We start from the raw sequence: 19,762 nt of genomic DNA, 5'->3' as shown, positions 1-19,762 counted from the left end.
TTAGCAACATCATTAGTCATCTTTAAACGCAGGGAGAATTAACTTTACTTAATATACACGTCAAAAAAACAAACAAAAAAAAACAACTATCTAATGATTGACTGTCTGTGGGTGGCAGGAAGATCTGCCACCCACAGACAGTCGTTCCTCTACGAAGAACATCGGAGTGAAAGAACAACTGCTACACACACCAGGCAGGTGCGATGTTAGATGCCAGCGTTTCAACAATTAATTCAGAGTTCAAGCAATGTATGAGGTGCATTCAAAAAGTATCCAACCTTACGTTATCCCAAGGAGGCACATAAGGCGTGTGAGCTGTCGTTTGGGGGGGAGGTGGAGGGAACCTTCTTGCACATGTGTGAACTTTTTTCACCTGCAGAGCTCATCAGTTGCAGGCAGTCAGCCATAAGGTGCCTTGACACTTGCACACATTTAACCACTGCATTGCCGCGCAGTTTGCCAATTCGACAATGCCACCTGCTGTGCTCCCAGCTGGATGCTGCGCTTTGTGCCGCTGGATGCTGCGCTTTGTGCCGCTGGATGCTGCGTATATAAAATAATTATTTCGTAGTGGATTCATTTTCTTTCAGAATTTGGCTGTTGAAACCACCTCTAATCACTTCCGGAATCACAGAGGATCGTTCCAGCTGCAGCTTTTTTCTCTCTCTCTCTCGTGCGCTTCATGAGGTGGAGAACGCATCTGGAATAGTCTAAAAGGTAATTATTTGTAATATTTATATTCTAATAGCTTGGTAAAACAGTTGCCTTTTCATTCCTTCTTATGATTATCTGTAAAATTCTGTTACGGATAGATTTAACAGCTCATCATAATCGTTCAGATGAACTGCGCTGTTATGCGCTGTGCTGACGCAATGACTCGCACTCACGCTCAGTGTTTTTTAATTGTTTGTGCAATGTCCAAGTGAAGTTCACATTAAAAAATTTTGTTTGCACACTTGCACAAAGCTGTGCACAGTTTACAATGAGTTTACAATGAGTTTACTCTGGTATGGCAGGTTGCGTACCAGTGCGTGGACTAAATTTGTGCAAGTGTCAAGGCATCTTTAAATTGAACATGTGTGTGTCTGTCAGATTCTCATTTGCTATAACACGACAGAATGACTTGAGCAAAGCCACAGCTTCAAAGTTTGCCAAAAGCTTGGTGATACCCAAGTGGAAACCATTTGCAACATTCAGCAGGCTTTTGGCAATGATGCACTGAGCATGAGAAACATGAGCTTTGACAAGAATTTGACACTTTGTAAGCACCTTAACAACTATTTTTCAATAAATAAAAGCAGAAATGAGGGATATTTTATGCTGCTCATGAGGTCCTGGCCTACTAGAAACAACAACAAGCTAGCATGCTAATGCTGCCGGGGGCGAACAGTAAATACAAAAATAAAAAGCCATCAATCTGTCAGTCCTTTCTGTGTCTGGGCTGGGTGAGGTTTCCCGTGTTGAGTCAAATTAAACCAGTGTGTACTGAGCCTCTTGTATGGCAGCACCCTCACATTGGGGTGAATGTGAGGCATTATTTGTAAAGCGCTTTGAGCATCTGATGCAGATGGAAAAGCGCTATATAAATGTAGTCCATTTACCATGGTTCCAGATTATTTTCATCAAGCATTTGTGTGTGATGTTTGGTTTTTAGTGGAGGTGACTTCATAACAGGTTGTTGCTGTCACCTAATATTTTATTTTTAGACTGTATATTGGAAACTCAGTACACGAAGTGACGGAGCTAAGTGTGAGAAAAAAAAAAAATGTTCCAAAAGTGGAAAGCATAGGTATGTGGTGTTAATAAAGTACTTAGAAATACATATGTCATATAATATTATTGATTTCAGACTCTCTAAAACCCATGTTAATACTGTTATGTGGGCCGCTGAAGAGGAGGTACTGTTGGCCCACCACCACCAGAGGGCGCCCTGCTTGGAGTGCGGGCTCCAAGCACGAGAGGGCGCCAGACCCAGAAGAAGTGACAGCTGTCATTCATCCTCTGCACCAGCTGTCACTCGTTCATCATCATCACCATAAACGCCGGACTGCAACTCCACCTCCTCGCCGAGAAATCGCAACTACTGAAGAGGTCATTTCTCTGCTGACACATACGCTGTGTAATAATCTGAACTTCTGTTGCAGCCGTTTTCCTGGTGGTTTTTCCTTGTCTGTGGGATTGGCGTTTGGTGTGACAGCGACGGCTTCGCCTCACACTCCAAACCAGATAAGTGGTTAACCAGGAGCTGCACGAGTGTGTGATTGGAGGTGGAGGTGCTCCCTCCTAACTGTGTACAGACTGTGGATTACTGAGTGTGCGGACTCACACTCATTCATCTTGTCTCTGCTTTCTGCCAGCAGTACCAGGGTCGACAGCCGAAGACAGAGGCCACCTGGGGACTCGGGACTTGGCGGCTCCGGTGTTCTTCAGACCGTTGGTGGTGGAAGCCGTGTGGGACGCGGCTTCTCTCTCGTCGGGGGTCTTCTATCTTCGAGCCTGCCCACATGTCACCTGGTGTCAATTGACTTTGCAAATTTCTGTGTATTTAGTTGTGTATTATCACAACATTAAATTGTTACTTTTTGGCTTATTCATTGTCCGTTCATTTGCGCCCCCTGTTGTGGGTCCGTGCTACGACACCTTCCCAACAAATACATTGTTGCACTTCTGCTGGGGTTATGTGAGGTGAAGAGCAGTGACTGTCAGCAAGTTTGCACTGGATCAATATGTTCTTGATATCTGCACAGCAAGTTTCTGTACTTTTGTCTGCACCAAAAGTATATCTTGTAAAAGCTAAGCGCCTTTTATTATCTTGTTATCATGTGAAAAGACAGGCAGCGGTAAACAGCAGGCAGCGGTTCCACTAACACAAGGCTCTGCCTTTCACACCCTTCATGATTGATCTAGTTAGCCACATGGCCTAAATATGACATGTATGGGAAGCCAACAGTGCCACAAATACGCCACTTTCAGACACACTTCACCAAAAATACGCCGTAAAAGAAGGCTGTTTTATTGGTTATTACGGCGCTTAATTAAAGACAACGCCGTTAAATGTGCCATAATGTGTCAAAAAATACACAGTTTTTCACGCTGCAATGGAGCCCTTAAAAAGCGCCGTAAAATACACCATTCAAATGCCCACAACGTGTGTAACATACGCGCGTCTGTGCACTTCACAACATGCATAAAAGACGGCATTTGTGCGGTATGATAATTATCTCCAGCCTGCTTTTCTCTCACCACGGAACTTGAAGTGTTTGTGTCCAATCAAGATCAAGACGAGCAGACAGAATCAGTCCAGCACAGATCTCTTTGTGGCAAAGTTTGCTCTAACTTACCTGTTGTGTCATTTAACATCGGCTAATAGTTTGGGTATTAGGCAAGAAAATATCTCATAAATTAACATCCTCTTTCATACATAGTATAATTTTTTTAATCAAATACTTTTCCCTCCTTTTTATTTTAGGGATTTTATGCCTCTATTGTCTAATTGTGGCTGTAGTGCAGCGGTAAGATTTCTGTCTGTTGTGCAGGCTTTTTCAGGTTCGAATCCCGTGAGTGGCGTGTGTATTTTTTTTTAATTTCACCAGAAAAACTCCCACTGAGATTAAGAACATCTTTTCCAAGGGAGTCCTGGCCAAGACAAAACAGCAGCAAATACAAAGCACAGTTTGTGTTTACACAAACACAAACAAAAAGCTAATAAAAAGATTATAAAAATTTTAATTACAAGCATACTATAAAAAACATATTATGGAGTTGACCTCAAGTGCTCTCAATGTGGATTTAGAAGCGCTCAGAGAAATTAATACTTTTATTTTCCACTCCTCTTGCAATTTATTCCAGGCAAAAGCTGCGGAGTGGACAAAAACCCTATTCTGTCCGGGCACATGGAACAGAGTTGAACCACAGCAATAAATAACTGTGCCATCAGCATAAAAATGCAAATTAGCATCTGACACATTGGAGCCCACAAAGTTGGTATGATTAATAAATAAAAGGGGACCCAAAACAGAGCCCTGCAACATCCCAATGTGTCAGATGCTCAGTGGTGGGCACAGATAACCAAAAAATTAACTTCGATAACAGATAATCAGATAACTGAAAAGTTATCTTTGATAAAGATAAAATGATAAACCACCCAAAAATGTATCGGAAGTTACAGATAACCGATAAATTCCAGTATTGTTTCTAGTATATTTGCAACTACTAATAAACTCAGTTTGAGTTTAAACACCACGATCGCTTCTGGAAACATCAAAACAACAGCAGACCCAAACAATGAGCCCACACTTCTGTGTTTGAACATCCTGCCTCCTACTGGAAGCTCTTATTTACTACACAGCTTACAGTGCAGAGACAAGCTGAGAGCAGTCACCAAGCCCAACTCTCACAACTCACAATGCTCCGGTCAGGCGGAGGTCTTGGAAAATAAAGTCATACTGACTTATGGTTTGGTGTATAAATAAAATGAATACTGATAGAATAACTCCATTAATGTCAATTCTGTCATTTGTACAAAGTTAAAATATAACATATATCTTTTAATGTTGAATAATGCACTAATTCTGAGTTTTTTTAACAAACACAGACAGATCGCAAAGGATTCTGGGTAAAATGTACCTCTGCTAAACTGATTGGTTCAGTCATTCACTATGTAAACCAACACGTTAATGTGACATGTGTCGTGTGTTGGTGTTTACAGATGTGCTTTTGTAAAATATTCCATTTTTTATTTGTAAAAACAGGCATTTTTACGGAGCCCTGGAAGTGTCATCACAACATGTTTTGCATGTGGAGAGAATGTTCAGATGATTTTTTTATTCATGTGAGAATTTTTTGGACCGAGTTTCAGGTTAATCACGCGTCCTGCATCATGTAGTGTACATGGAGTAACAAGCTGCGTTTAACATTGCTGATTGCTGATTGTATGGTCGAATGAAAATCAAACCTGTTTGATATTATTGTGGTCGGCCGTCGTGAGGGTTTCCTGCTGCTGAGGGGCAACAAGCGTCCTACCGCTTGCACTGTGCATGTGCAAACACCGCAGAGCTGTCTTGTAATGTTTTTTTTTTTGTCGTTTTGTTTTTAAACTTTGATGTCTCCCATCGAGAGTTTTTGTAAATTAATTTTGAAAAACCTTAACTTGTGATTAAAAATATACAGTGTCTGCTCATCTTCAGGACGAATACTGCCATGAACTGCCATGAACACTAATGGCCAGTAGATGGCAGTAGAGGACTTGAAATCTTTCCAAAACAAAATTCCAGATAATCCATGTCTGCTGCGACATTTAAGATGCGTGGAATTTAACAAACGCAAATACAATAACGTCTATAAACCCAGAGAATATATTTATGAGAGTTTTAGGCACTAGAGTTTAATGCTGTTGTCCGTGGAGCCTGAACAGAGTGTCTGAAATGCATTTGTCCTGTCGTGAAGGTACTAATCCTACCCATAATGCACTGCTCGGCACAGCATGTCCACACTAAAACCTTAAAAATTAGCACATTACTTTAAAACTAAAACATATATCTGTTATTTTCACTTTATAAAACTTCAGACATGACAGTAATTTTAAATAACTTGTCCAAAGATAGTTTGGTTAAAATTTGAACCATAAGTTAAAAATGTATGCCTCTGGATGACTTGGATGATATTACCAGTGTATCAGTATGGTGTTAAAGGAAATTTTTTTTTTTTCTTTTCTTAAAAACTTTAACCTTCTCGTTAGCGGTCATACCGGGGGGAACCGAGGATCCTAAACACTCCTGGTGGCAGGTTTCGCTCCACTGAACCACAACCCCAGACGGCCAATCAATCCGGGGATTGTATTTTATCATCCATGGGAAGCCCAAAATAACGCGGGAGGTAGAAGGTGTTACAAAAAACACAATCTCCTCCCGATGATTCCCAGACACAACCAATGTTACTGGCTGTGTCTTGAGTGTGATTAAAGGGAGAAGGGTGCTATCTAGTGCCCGTACCTTCAATGGTGAAGGAAGGGCCACTAGAGGGAGCCCCACTTCCTTTGCCCCCCACTTCCTTTGCCCATCTGCTGTCCAGCAGATTCCCTTCCGACCCCGTGTCCACCAGTGCTGGGGCGTGAAGGGTTAGATCCCCACTCAGGATCATAGCTGGGAGTCGTGCAGATTTACGTGCGCACCCCTCGTGCGTGTTATGACCCACCCATAGCCCAGTCTCTAAGGGCGAGTGTTGTCGTTTTGGCCGTTTGGGGCACTTTTTCTGTATATGCTCTTTTGAGCTGCAGAGAAAACACTCCCTGCAGAAAGCCTCCTCAACCTGTCATCTGATCTAATTTTGGCCCTGCTCGTTTCCCTAACAACGTCAGCAGGGGGAGCTGTTGCCACACGGAGCCCTCTGGTTGTGGAGCGTGGGGAAGACGGCTCCCTTTCGGACCCGGAAGGAAGAAGGACGGCTCGTGCCTGACCACGCCCTTTGCCCCGCTCCCGTCAACGTTCTGCTAATCGGTTGTCTAACCGTACTACGAGGTCGATAAGCCCATCTAAATCCCGCGGCTCGTCCTTAGCCACCAGGTGCTCCTTAAGGACCAGAGACAGTCCGGCGGCGCGGCGTGCAACAGTATTCCAGCCGGCCCTCGCTGCCGCGATGTGGAAGGCGACTGCATACTCGGCTGCACTCCGACACCCCTGTCTCATAGACAGCAGCACACTCGAAGCGGTCTCGCCTCTATGTGGGTGATCGAACACCAGTCTGAACTCCCTCACAAACTCAGTATATATCGTTAGGAGCCGTGCATTCTGCTCCCTCTGGGAGGTCTGAAGTAGATTTATTACATAAGCCACCCGGCTTGCATCTGACGCGTACATGACGGGATGCTGTGAAAAGACGAGCGAACACTGCATTAAGAAGTCTGCACACGTCTCGACACAACCTCCGTACGGCTCCGGAGGGCTTATGTATGCTTCAGGGGACGGGGGGGGGTGGTGGTGGTCGTTGAACGACCACTGGAATGTCTGTATTTGGCACTCAGTCAGCAGGAGGAGGCGCCCTGTGTGTGCACTTCCACCTGAGCGGTGAGAGCCTCCATCCTCCGATTGAGTATAACGTTCTGCTCAGTTACCAAGTCCAACTGAGCAGTGAAGGCGGTTAAGATTTGCTGCAGCTCACCTAACACGCCTCCTGCTGGCGCCTGTGCACCTAGCGTTTCCATTGGTGGTTCATCCAATGGTTGACGCCCCTCAGGATCCATGACGTTGGCCGAGATATCCTGTTGGGAAAGTGTAGTGACACGGACCCACAACAGGGGGTGTAAATGAATGGACAATGGATAAGCCAAAATATAACAAATTAATGTTGCAAACTGTGCACAACGGAATACAGACAAATGCAGTTTGAGAATGATAGTCAATTATACGAAAAGTGACGTGTGGGCATGCTCGAGGATAGACGACGTCCATCCAGAGAAGAGCCAGGTCCCACACAGCTTCCACCGCCAACGGATCTGAAGAACACCGGAGCCGACAAGTCCTGAATCTCCAGGTGGCCACCGTCTCCAGCTGTCAGACCTGGTACTGCTGGCAGGAAGCAGAGACAGTTAATGGTGGGTGTGTGGATACACACCCAGTAAATCCTCACTCACAGAAACAGTTCCTCCGGGAAGGAGCACCTCCACCTCCGAAATAGGAACACGATAGCAGCTCCTGTTAACCACTTATCTGGTTGGAGTGAGAGGTGAAGACTTTGGCACTCTCACTGACCGCCAACCCAGCTGACAGGACACCACAGGACAACGGCTGCAAACAGATCACACGTAAGTCAACGTTCAGACACAGCAAAGAATATTACCTAGTTAGTAGATGATATCTCGGCAGCGAGGTGGAGTTGCTGCCTGGCTTTTATGGTGCTGGTGATGATAAGTGACAGCTGGTGCTGTTGATGAGTGACAGCTGTCACTCGCGGTTGCTCCGGCGCCCTCTCGTGCCTGAAGCCCGCACTTCAGGCAGGGCGCCCTCTGGTGGTGTGCCAGCAGTACCTCCTCTTCAGCGGCCCACACAACAACATGAGCATAAAATCCCTAAAATAAATAAGGAGGGAAACGCATTTGATTAAAAAAATAAAATAAAATGATGTATGAAAGAGGATGTTCATTTATGAGATATTTTCCTGCCTAATCCCCAAAATATTAGCCGATGTTAAATTACACAACAGATAAGTTGGAGCAAACTTTGCAACAAAGAGATCTGTGCTGGACTGATTCTGTCTGCTCGTCTTGATCAGTGATTGGACACAAACGCTTCAAGTTCAGTGGCTGAGAGAAAAGAAGGCTGGAGATAATTATCATACCGCACAAATGCTGTCTTTTATGCACGTTGTAAAGTGCACAGATGCACATATTTTATGTGCGTTGTGGGCATCTGAGTAGCATATTTTACAGAGCTTTTTAAGGGCTCCATTGCAGCGTGAAAAACAACATATTTTTTGACACATGTATTTAACTGTGTCGTCTTTAATTACGGGTAAAAAGTGCCGTAATAACTAACAAAACAGCGTTTTTATGGCATATTTTTGGTGATACGTGACTGAAAGTGGCGTATTTGTGGCACTGATGCCACACAAAAAAATGACACAGACATGGCATTTTTTTGATCACGTAAGCACACGCACTTCTTTATCAATGATGTCAGTAGGTATCTATAAAACCTTACTGTAAACTGTGTTCTGGTTTCATTCCTGAATGAGCTCCTGCGGGACCTCGGGACGATGAGAACACCAGATCTGGTATCCTTTTTGTAACAGTCTTAATGATTCAGGACAGACCCGAAGTACCCAGGGTCTAGCAATGGTAAGCACAGGAGGAGTAACAGGAAGACAGAGGTAGGAAATGAGAGGAACAGTAGTAGCCAGTCAACCAGTATTGATTAGTATGTCTGGTATTTATATTGTGTATTTATATTTAATTTTCAAACTAGGGATCAATAAAGTTCTATCTAATCTGATGTGATACTGTTATAATCACACAAAATATTTAGTCTTTGTTCTCTCTTTCAGACTGGAAATACAGAATTTTCAGTTACGGTGAAAAACTCTCGCCCTTTTGTAAGAAATATTTATTTTTAATATTTGCATTTTCCACAGTAGTTTACCACATCGAATTCATCCCTACATTCAGAGAAGCAAAGTGAAAAATTTACAAGATAAAACATTCGTGTGGTTTGTTCATATTCAAATACAACATTTCTTCTGTTTAGATGTCAGTTAACATTTTCGTATAAATGCATATAATGTAATAATCTGACTTCATACTCGGCTCCAGACAGAGTATAAAGTCAGATTCCATCTGTGAGTTTGTCTGAGCCACAACAAGTGGGCAATAGCTTTCACTCAAAAAACTGATGCACTGGATTGGATTCCATCTAATAAATATATGTAGTCCCAACTAAATTAAGTTACATTATCTTGCATGGATGTATTTTTGTCAGGTTTTGGGTTTGTGCTCTGTTTTATTGTACATTTTGTCTTATTTTTGGGGGGTTGTCGGCTCTTTGCCTGTTGCTTTCTGCTTGGGTTCTCTCTCTTTCTTTTGGTGGTGGGCGTTTCCCTTTGTCTGACCACACCCCTCTTCTAGTCGCCTCCCCTCACACCTGTCCTTGATTTGCTGCTCATCACTTGGGTGGATTTAAGACTCTCTCTTTGCTCTGGTCCTTCGCCAGATCGATGTGCCTAGAGCCTTCTTTCCAGCCTTTTCTTGTACCATTGCCTTGCTTCGTGTTGCCTCATTGTGTTTTTGACCACCTGCTAGTTTTCCTTGACCACGTCTCTCGCCTGATGATTGTTGTACTTCTGCTCCTGTCTGACTGCCTTACCGTGTACCGACCCCTGCTACTCAACCCAGTAAAAGAGTTAAGCCTACAGTTCGGTGAGTTTGTGTTCTGCATTTGTGTCCAGCCAGTTGTCAACACCGAGCCTGATAGTTTTATTTGAGTTGGGGCTACATATATTTATTAGATGGAAATCCTGCACATAATTGAATTGAGTTCATCCACTGAGCTACTTTTTGGGTGTGTGAAAGGAGTTATACCCTTTTTGTGATGGATGGACGGACGGAGAAATGGATGGAAGTCACCACCACATAATCGCACTTTGGCCAGCTGCGGGGGGGGGATTAAAGATCCTTGATGAGCTGGAGACTGAAGAACGCGTTACAGAGGTTGTCACTGGTAAAAATAAGCAAATGAAAAATATTAACTTCAAATAAAATATGATTTTTTCTTTTACTCTAAGCTCTTTCATGTATGTGATGATTGATGTAACACACAGGGGGCAATGTGATTCAGAACAGACCAATATCCTTTATTTTATCTTGTAGAAACAGTTAGTGAAAACCATGAATACTTCATCTTAATGATACTCCTCGTGAGATCTCAGATCAGCCAGTAAGCTGAATCCAAATATATTTTCTTGCAAATGCCTATTTCTCCATATTATTTTGAGCATTTCCCCGGTTACAAGGACAACCTCATTCATAGATTGAATTTATTATTGAATGTGACTATTGATGCGCATTCAGCAGTGTCACAATTATTCAACATTTAATTTGTGTGTATATATACACATGGCCTTCTGTGTGTCGCACAGGAAAACTAAGTTTCTATAAAACGTGGTAGAAAAACAAGTAAACTAGTTCTGTTTAAATGATTTACATAGCAACCATTACTGGTTTTTGTATTTCTTGGTCATTTTACCTACAGGACAATGTTCATGTTGTTGTGTTTAAATTTTTGCTTGAATACATTTATTGCATTCATTCATTTTCTACCACTTATACACATCGCAATAGCAGCAGGCTAAGCAGCTCATCCCAGGCCTCTTGGCCAAGGATAGGGAAGCATGGTGTTATCTAAATTTAAATTTTTACATCGGTATCAAGTGGTGCTTTTTGTTTTTTGGGTCCTTTGGGAACTGTTATTATGACTAAGTTTGTAATGTGATGGTGGTATAACTGTGTCTCTCGATAGCCAGAACAATGTTTCTATACTTAGTTAAATTTGTGAGTAGTAAGCTTTAAAAAAAAAAAAGTTTTATGGCCATAGCTCATTTAGGTTCAAAGGTCAAAGTGACATATATATATATATATATATATATATATATATATATATATATATATATATATATATATATATATATATATATATATATATATATATATATATATATATATATATATATATATATATATATACGAGGTCTGTGAGAAAACAATCTGACCTTTTTATTTTATGCAAAAAATATATGGATTTGATTCATATGTTTTTATGTCAGCCAAGCTTGAACCTTCGTGCGCATGCGTGAGTTTTTCCACGCCTGTCGGTTGCGTCATTTGCCTGTGGGCAGGCTTTGAGTGAGCACTGAGCCACCCTTCTCGTCATTGTTTCATTGCGAGGAAATGGCGGAATGATTTGGGCTTTTTTTCCATCAGAATTTTTTCAGAAACTGTTAGAGACAGGCAGCTGGAAACCATTCGAAAAATTTATCTGGCTTTCGGTGAAACTTTTACGGGCTTCACAGAGAATAAGGAGTGTTACTACAGCTTTAAGGACTGCCCACAATGGTGCACGGCGCGTCACGCTTCGAGCCGCCATCGAGAGGCAGAAACCACCACATCATTTCTAAACGGATCGCTGTGTGGAGCCGGGACCGTCATGTGCAATTTCTCTGGTTATCACAAGAGCACATGGACATCAGCCATTTTCCAGCAGATTTCACTTTTAACAAGAGATTTTGTCATGGAAAGCCACGTGGAGGCTTCGTGCGTCACGACCGATTCGCTGATGAAGCGAGACAAAGGAACACCTCCATTTCGGAGTGTTAGAGGACACGTTGGGACAAGCCCAGCTCTCCACAATTTCTCTTATACTCACTCGACTGGTAAGTACTGAAAGCCGAGATAGGCATGTCTCATGGCGCGGGACAAACAGCACCTCCTTGTTGGAAGTCTCACAGGACAAGTTGGAACATGCCCAGCTGTTAAACAATTTCTCGGATACTCACTCGACTGAAAAGCCACCGAAAGCCATCTAAATCTTACGAAAATCCATATAGTTTTTGAAAAAAATAAAAAGGTCAGATACTTTTCTAACAGACCTCGTAAAATCCCTAATTTTCTCATACATTATCATTTCCATTCCATTCAAATTTATATAGTGGCAAATCACAACAAAAGTCAGCCCAAGGTGCTTCACAGGGGTTAGATCGAACCACAGACTCTATGGGTCTAACCTCACCAACCCCCTGCACAAGCATGTAGCCAAAAGTGGTCAGGAAAAACTCCCTCCAGCATATTTCAGAAAGAAACCTCAAGCAGACCAGCCTCAGAGGGGTGGCCCACTGCTGTGACCATTCTAATAATGACAATAAAACATGAAAGAAAAACATCCATAGAGTAAAAAGGAAATTGGGCATCATGGCCAACAGTTCATCACAAGAGGCAGAGATCACTGTCCAGAGATTTCAGTTCACATTAGATTACATTAGACAGAACTTTATTGATCCCTTGGGAAGACTCCCTCAGGGAAACTGAAGTTCCAGCAGCATTGTATAGCAGAACACAGGGTAAGAAGTACACAGAATATATATATAAAAAAAAAGCAAAAACAATTTTCAAAATGTAAATACAAATATAAATACCAGAAATACTGGTCGCTTGCTGCCTACTACTTTTCTGATCCTTCGCATCCGCTGTCTTCCTGTTACTTCTCGTCCCCCCGAGTGAGGAGTTTACAGTCTGATGGCCTGATGGACAAGAGTTTTTCAGGCTGTTGGTCCTGCACTTGGGAAGGAGCAGTCTGTGGTTGAAGAGGCTCCTCTGGTTGCTGATGACGGTGTGCAGAGGGTGAATGGCATCATCCATAATGTCCAGCACTTTGGCCAGTGTTCTCTTCTCTACCATCTGAGTGTCCAGCTTCATGCCAACCACAGAGTCAGCCTGCCTGATCTGACATTATCCATCTGTCCAACAAATTTCAACATCTGCTCAACTTGTTGAGTTAAATGTTGCTATGTGCCAAAACATTCCTCTGGATATCAGTTCCAGAATATAGTATTCCGGACCATCCCAAAAACATAATCACTTATTTCCCACAACATCATCTATCAATTCATGAAATTTCTTTGACGTAGGCTCATTTCTTTTTGAGTTATCCTGCTAAGAGACTAACCAACTGACAAATGCCAGCGACAACACTGAATCCTTGGGGGAGGTAAAAAATGAAACAGACAAGGAAAAACAGCAAAATACCAGGGTCATGACAATGACCATAAAATGGCACAATCAAGTTGTGCTTATAGGGGAGAATTTTAGCTTTAATTCAAGGGATTGAACTCCCTATTCAAGAATGACATCCATTTTCTTGTTTTTTTTTTTTCTTGTTTTTATGCTGTGAAAGGTGATGCAACATACTGCTGCTGCACTGTGGACAGCCACAGAAGCACATAAGTCCTTCAGAGATGTCTAGGTATCTTGGTGGCTCCCATCACGTGCCTTGAATCTTCTACAGTCATTCAGTAGTTAAAACTGCCTTATTCCAGACCGAGTTATCACAAAGTAGCACACTGTTTATTTCTTAATGACTGATATACATGAAGTCCAACACATAGTGAAATGAAACTGTTCATGTAACATCACGACTTGCAAAATGTGCTGCAAAAGTGATGATTTGTATGAAAAGCAGTACATACAGTAGTGTTCAGAATAATAGTAGTGCTATGTGACTAAAAAGATTAATCCAGGTTTTGAGTATATTTCTTATTGTTACATGGGAAACAAGGTACCAGTAGATTCAGTAGATTCTCACAAATCCAACAAGACCAAGCATTCATGATATGCACACTCTTAAGGTTATGAAATAGTGCTATTAGTAAAAAGAAAAAAGTAGAAAAGGGGGTGTTCACAATAATAGTAGTGTGGCATTCAGTCAGTGAGTTCATCAATTTTGTAGAACAAACAGGTGTGAATCAGGCGTCCCCTATTTAATGATGAAGCCAGCACCTGTTGAACATGCTTTTCTCTTTGAAAGCCTGAGGAAAATGGGACGTTCAAGATATTGTTCAGAAGAACAGCGTAGTTTGATTAAAAAGTTGATTGGAGAGGGGAAAACTTATACGCAGGTGCAAAAAATTATAGGCTGTTCATCTACAATGATCTCCAATGCTTTAAAATGGACAAAAAAATAAAAAAAAAACAGAGATGCGTGGAAGAAAACAGAAAACCATCAAAATGGATAGAAGAATAATCAGAATGGCAAAGGCTCACCCATTGATCAGCTCACCCATCAGATCAGTGCTGTGACAGTTCGAAGACACCTGTGTGAAGCTAATTTATTTGCAAGAATCCCCCGCAAAGTCCCTCTGTTAAATAAAAGACATGTGCAGAAGAGGTTACAATTTGCCAAAGAACACATCAACTGGCCTAAAGAGAAATGGAGGAATATTTTGTGGACTGATGAGACTAAAATTGTTGTTTTTGGGTCCAAGGGCTGCAGACAGTTTGTGAGACGACCCCCAAACTCTGAATTCAAGCCACAGTTCACAGTGAAGACAGTGAAGCATGGTGGTGCAAGCATCATGACATGGGCATGTTTCTCCTACTATGGTGTTGGGCCTATATATCACATACCAGGTATCATGGATCAGTTTGGATATGTCAAAATACTTGAAGAGGTCATGTTGCCTTATGCTGAAGAGGACATGCCCTTGAAATGGGTGTTTCAACAAGACAATGACCCCAAGCACACTAGTAAACGAGCAAAATCTTGGTTCCAAACCAACAAAATTAATGCCTCGCAGATGTGAAGACATCATGAAAAACTGTGGTTATACAACTAAATACTAGTTTAGTGATTCAAAGGATTGCTAAAAAAGCAGTTTGAACATAATAGTTTTGAGTTTGTTGCATCAACAGCAGATGCTACTATTATTGTGAACACCCCCTTTTCTACTTTTTTTTACTAATAGCCCAATTTCATAGCCTTAAGAGTGTGCATATCATGAATGCTTGGTCTTGTTGGATTTGTGAGAATCTACTGAATCTACTGGTACCTTGTTTCCCATGTAACAATAAGAAATATACTCAAAACCTGGATGAATCTTTTTAGTCACATAGCACTACTATTATTATGAACACTACTGTATATTTATTTTGTACAATTACGTATGGCTTTTGAAAGTTGAGGGACTGTGTATAAAATGGCTTTAACTCCTAAGTATTTAATGTGACGTTTGACTACAAGCGCATATCGACTGAATCATTTCAATTCAGCTGTGGTGGTGAACAGAAGCAAACTCACAAGAACTGTCTCACTGTCCAAGAACCTATGGTCCTGAGTATAAATAGAACCTTTAATGTAATATTTAATATTACTGACATTTCTGTCTATGGTGTTGTGTGTGGGCCGCCAGAAGAGGAGGTACTGCTGGCCCACCATCAGAGGGCGCCCTGCCTGAAGTGCGGGCTTCAGGCACGAGAGGGCGCTGCCGCCATGGACACAGCCGGGGGTGACAGCTGTCACTCATTACCTCTTGACAGCTGTCACCCATCTATCTACTCAACATCATCTCACTCCATAAAGACCAGACGTCATCTCCACCTCGTTGCCGAGATATCATACTTCATTGGAGGTAATATCCTCAGCCATTCTGTAATTGCAATATTTGTATATTGTGAGTGTTTGCAGGAGTACCAGTTCCTCCGTTGGTGAAAGCTGTGAGAGCGCTGAAGGCACTCTTTTCCCCTGAGGAATCTACAGTACTCAGCAGTGTTTGAGTGTGAGGTGGAGGTGGCAGTCCCACCGCTGTTGTTACTGGGTGTACACACACCCACACTTGACTGTCTTTGTTCTCGCCAGCAGTACCAGATCCGACAGTCGGGGACGGTGATCACCTGGGAATTCGGGACTTGGCGGCTCCAGTATTCACCAGGTTCTGTGGCGGCGGAAATCGTGTGGTTCCGGCTCTTCTCAGGACGGACGTCTTCTATCCTTGAGCCTGCCCACACGTCACCTTTGTGGATTGACTGTAATTATATTCTGAGACTGTCTGTATGTTCGTTGTGCACATTTCACAACATTAAATTGTTACCTTTTGGCTCATCTATTGGCCGTTCATTTGCGCCCCCTGTTGTGGGTCCATGTTCACTACACTTTCACAACATATGGGGCTTAGAAACATTTACTTTTATGTTGCATTAAATTTGGCAAAAGATGGCAGCAGTTTGATAATTGACTCTGACATTAATTAAATACTTTTAATTTCATTAATCTTCCAGTCACATCACATTCATCATTCTTCTGCTAGAAATGATCATCTGTACGATTGGGGGAGCTCTGTAACATACCAGTAAAAGCTCAGTAAAGTCCAGAGTGATAAATAAGAGTTCCCTAAACGACCTTCACCAATGACACTCCTAAAGGTCATTGCAGTCTTCAGCCAAGGTCATGTTAATCATTCTTACCATGTGACCATATTGTTTTTTTCTATTCTGAGCTGCTGTGGTCAGTGTGTGAATGTTCCAGCTTTTGCTTTGCAGTTTGTTATTGCCAGCTACAACATATAGTTTTGAATTTTAAACGCTCTGCTGCTCTGTCACCATGACAACTGTGATGACTATCTGCAGCTTGTATTGATGGAGGAACAAGGCTGAAAGGATTCAGATCTCAGATATAAATATCATTTAATGACAGAATGATTAGAACCAACTCTGATTTATATGTATTAAATATTGCTTATCCTGCAAATGATAAGTGAAATTTATGCATTTGTGTATCAGCAGTATTTTTTTGCTTAAAAGTGCTAAAATGCCATTCATTCATTTTCTAAAATGCAATGGACTGGCCATCGCACACACACCATTCCTACACTTCTCAATGATTCCCATCTCCAGTCAAAGAAGGAGGGAAGGGGATGCAGAAGGCCCCCACTACCTGTGGGAGGAGGGCTGCCCCCTAGTATACCTGTGAGAGTGACCAAGATCATGCAACAGATGAGCCAGAGCAGTCACCCAGGGACCCTTCTCCCTCCTCCCCCTAAGATGGAACCCAGTCAGAAGACCAGTCTGAAGCATCAGAGCAGAAACGAACAACCACAGAATAAGAACGCATGAGTACCTTACAAGTATAATACATACAGCCATCGGGGGAGCACTCTGTCCAATGTCCGTAGAAAGTTTTGAGTATCCACAAAACAATACTTGGACTCAGGATATGAACTGACAAGGAACGCAATTAACCATTGAGTTAAGGACTTTTACAGGACAAAAATGGACATGGGTGAGTCCCATACTCTTTTTTACTGAGCTTCAGGGATTTGCTCAAATGTGCCGGCCCACGGCATGAAGAGGTAGGGTGGCTAGTTCTCAACTAGACTAGAATCAACTGTCATTGATTTTGCAAAATTGACGATTACTTGCTGAATTCTGGTTCCAGCATCTAGAGCTGCTGTGCTTGAGATGCTGCAATGCTGGGGCAATGCAATGAAGACTTGTTGAACTGAGAGGAGTCAGATATTGTAATGAACTATGACAATAGTCAAAGAAGTGTTTGTTTAGGGCTGAGAGGTGTTCCAGATCATAAAGAATACTGGTATTTATTTTCCATATGAATTTTTTATATACCACAACACCAGTGCTAATGGTTGGAACTTTGCAAAGAGCACTCTGTTGCTGTTTGAGGTGGAACCTTTTCACTGCTACACCCCCAAATGGTATGATTGGATTAGCTCTTGAGTAGAAACCATGATAAACAGGTGGGATAAGGAAGTTTTAGAAACCACAGTAGACCATGATGATGAAGAAAATGTGCCAAAGAGAGGAGCGGTTTCTCGTGTTTGGAGGTTTTTTGTTTTAAAAAGTCAGGCATGAAACAAACAGCTGCAACTGTTGTTGAGCTAAAGTTGTTGCCAGAGGAGGATTTGCTCTACAACCTAAAGCAAAAAGAATGGTATACCAAGAATGAAAGATTATAAGGCTTAAGATCCACAACATCAACTAATGCTGGTGAAATAATAAAACCAAAGTCGAGTCAAAAGTTGAATGAAGATGTGTTTGCTAGAGGGACTGCCTATGAGTGAAAACCAAATGGTGGATTGAGATTACAATCTACTGCTACATAGTCAAAAAGGGCAGGTTCAGGGTGATCTTCATAACACTGGATCTCAGGTATGTGTTACTCGCTTTAAAATGCTCAAGCTCAATAACAATCTCCACATTGTACCGGCAGTGTGTTGGCAAGCTAGAAGTAAACCACTATGTGTGATGACAAAATTTAAAATAACATTTTAAAAATACAGCAAAACCGGAACAATTTTGCCATATCACCCAGCCCTGTGTTAAACGAGTCTGTGAGCAACCAACAGACTGCCTACACTCAAGTGAGGCCCATCCTATGTAGAGAAGTATCAACCATTATGCCCTCTAAACTCTAAATTCTACCAGCCTTACATAGATGACTCCATTCTACTCTTTTAAACAGTGAGCTACTTTGAGATGCTGTTTAAAGCTGACCTTCCTGCCAGGACATTGGGTGTATCTGTACCAGGTTTCTTGTGGGTGAAACACCTGAAGGCAGGAAAACCTCAAGGGATCTGAGTTGTCCTCCAGGCAGGAGGAGATGCTGTACTCCTGCAGTGTTTGCTTAAATTGGGTGGTGGGTATCATCCCAACAGGATGGTCCACAGGTACTACTGTGCAGATTGAAGGCAGACTGTTGGGCTTCTTCACGGTGAATTGTAGGGATGATTGGTGATATGTATGTTCTGGCTTCTACTCTGTTCATTAATTGCACGGACTGAATGCTGGGTGGTGAATTGTTGTGAGCTGGCTGCCTTTCTCAATGAGGACACCAGCACAGGAGCAGATGATGCTGTTATTGTTGTGGCATCAGTGGATACTTTCATTGCAGCACTTGATGGTAAAAATGGTAAATGGACGGTATTTATATGTAATTTTTCCATCTACATCAGAAGCTCAAAGCGCTTTACAATTATGCCTCACATCCACACAGACACACTCACACACCAGTGTCAGGGTGAAGGTCAGGCTGGAGCTGGTTCGTTGACACTCAGCGTTAGCACTCAAGATGAGAGGCTCAGTTGGAGTGTTTTGCTGAGGCCAAAGTTCAGCTGCGTTTTACCTTCCAGCATTCATTCTTTCTTGTCTTCTCTTGTTTGAAGCCACACACATGATGCTGCTGAATGTTGTATCAGTAGATCACCTGGCTCGTTTCCCAGCTCTGCACTTTGATTTAAAGCTGCATCTAACTTCCGTCATACCTGCTTCCATTGTCCATCATGCATGTGATGACAGATTGTAGGAAATTTTGGACACAGACGTTTTGGACATTGCCCACCGACCCTCATCCAGGATGGCTCCTGTCTCTGAAATGTCCCAGGTTGGTGGCTGGTCTCCGAACGTCCCTCCACCGTGATGACAAGACACAACCCCAGTTCCAGTGAAGTTGAGACATTGTGTAAAATGTGAATGTGAAAAACAGAATACAATGATTTGCAATTCCTCTTCAACCTATATTCAACTGAATACACCGCAAAGACAAGATATTTAATATTCAAACTGATAAACTTTATTGTTTTGTGCAAATATTTACTCATTTTTAAATGGATGCCTGCAACACTTTTCAAAAAAGCTGGGACAGTGGTATGTTTACAACTGTGTTACATCACCTTTCCTTCTAACAACACTCAATAAGCATTTGGGAACTGAGGACAATAA

Source organism: Thalassophryne amazonica, chromosome 2, assembly GCF_902500255.1.
Source record: "Thalassophryne amazonica chromosome 2, fThaAma1.1, whole genome shotgun sequence".
NCBI classification, from domain to species: domain Eukaryota; kingdom Metazoa; phylum Chordata; class Actinopteri; order Batrachoidiformes; family Batrachoididae; genus Thalassophryne; species Thalassophryne amazonica.
This window is presented reverse-complemented; position numbering follows the sequence as displayed.